This window comes from Anopheles nili, assembly GCF_943737925.1.
Source record: "Anopheles nili chromosome X unlocalized genomic scaffold, idAnoNiliSN_F5_01 X_unloc_6, whole genome shotgun sequence".
Classification (NCBI taxonomy): domain Eukaryota; kingdom Metazoa; phylum Arthropoda; class Insecta; order Diptera; family Culicidae; genus Anopheles; species Anopheles nili.
In genome coordinates, this window is record NW_026525516.1 from 455,868 (window position 1) to 458,094 (window position 2,227).

Here is a 2,227-nt window from a genome sequence, read left to right on the forward strand (position 1 = left end):
TCGTCAGATCGGGGCCAAATTCACAGAGAAGACACATTTCGAGGAGTTGTTTCGGATGAGCGATAGTGGTTTTTGGGTGAAAATGTACCCCTAAACCTTGTACAGAGAGGACCCCTTCCGTAGAGCAAAATCCTGAAGGTCGGGGTCGCGCAAGGGTCGACATGGGTCGAGGTGGACTATCATGCGAAACCACTTTTTTCGGTCCCTACGGTGCCCCTAGATGATGAAAAGTACAATCCGAGGTTGATTACGAACACTTTTGTGCACCCCCTTCCGTAGAGCAAAATCCTGAAGGTCGGGGTCGCACAAATGTGCACCCCCTTCCGTAGAGCAAAATCCTGAAGGTCGGGGTCGCGCAAGGGTCGACATGGGTCGAGGTGGACTATCATGCGAAACCACTTTTTTCGGTCCCTACGGTGCCCCTAGATGATGAAAAGTACAATCCGAGGTTGATTACGAACACTTTTGTGCACCCCCTTCCGTAGAGCAAAATCCTGAAGGTCGGGGTTGCGCACAAGTCGACCCCCTTCCGTAGAGCAAAATCCTGAAGGTCGGGGTCGCGCAAGGGTCGACATGGGTCGAGGTGGACTATCATGCGAAACCACTTTTTTCGGTCCCTACGGTGCCCCTAGATGATGAAAAGTACAATCCGAGGTTGATTACGAACACTTTTGTGCACCCCCTTCCGTAGAGCAAAATCCTGAAGGTCGGGGTCGCGCAAGGGTCGACATGGGTCGAGGTGGACTATCATGCGAAACCACTTTTTTCGGTCCCTACGGTGCCCCTAGATGATGAAAAGTACAATCCGAGGTTGATTACGAACACTTTTGTGCACCCCCTTCCGTAGAGCAAAATCCTGAAGGTCGGGGTTGCGCACAAGTCGACCCCCTTCCGTAGAGCAAAATCCTGAAGGTCGGGGTCGCGCAAGGGTCGACATGGGTCGAGGTGGACTATCATGCGAAACCACTTTTTTCGGTCCCTACGGTGCCCCTAGATGATGAAAAGTACAATCCGAGGTTGATTACGAACACTTTTGTGCACCCCCTTCCGTAGAGCAAAATCCTGAAGGTCGGGGTCGCGCAAGGGTCGACATGGGTCGAGGTGGACTATCATGCGAAACCACTTTTTTCGGTCCCTACGGTGCCCCTAGATGATGAAAAGTACAATCCGAGGTTGATTACGAACACTTTTGTGCACCCCCTTCCGTAGAGCAAAATCCTGAAGGTCGGGGTTGCGCACAAGTCGACCCCCTTCCGTAGAGCAAAATCCTGAAGGTCGGGGTCGCGCAAGGGTCGACATGGGTCGAGGTGGACTATCATGCGAAACCACTTTTTTCGGTCCCTACGGTGCCCCTAGATGATGAAAAGTACAATCCGAGGTTGATTACGAACACTTTTGTGCACCCCCTTCCGTAGAGCAAAATCCTGAAGGTCGGGGTCGCGCACAAGTAGACCCCCTTCCGTAGAGCAAAATCCTGAAGGTCGGGGTCGCGCAAGGGTCGACATGGGTCGAGGTGGACTATCATGCGAAACCACTTTTTTCGGTCCCTACGGTGCCCCTAGATGATGAAAAGTACAATCCGAGGTTGATTACGAACACTTTTGTGCACCCCCTTCCGTAGAGCAAAATCCTGAAGGTCGGGGTCGCGCAAGGGTCGACATGGGTCGAGGTGGACTATCATGCGAAACCACTTTTTTCGGTCCCTACGGTGCCCCTAGATGATGAAAAGTACAATCCGAGGTTGATTACGAACACTTTTGTGCACCCCCTTCCGTAGAGCAAAATCCTGAAGGTCGGGGTCGCGCACAAGTAGACCCCCTTCCGTAGAGCAAAATCCTGAAGGTCGGGGTCGCGCAAGGGTCGACATGGGTCGAGGTGGACTATCATGCGAAACCACTTTTTTCGGTCCCTACGGTGCCCCTAGATGATGAAAAGTACAATCCGAGGTTGATTACGAACACTTTTGTGCACCCCCTTCCGTAGAGCAAAATCCTGAAGGTCGGGGTTGCGCACAAGTAGACCCCCTTCCGTAGAGCAAAATCCTGAAGGTCGGGGTCGCGCAAGGGTCGACATGGGTCGAGGTGGACTATCATGCGAAACCACTTTTTTCGGTCCCTACGGTGCCCCTAGATGATGAAAAGTACAATCCGAGGTTGATTACGAACACTTTTGTGCACCCCCTTCCGTAGAGCAAAATCCTGAAGGTCGGGGTTGCGCACAAGTAGAC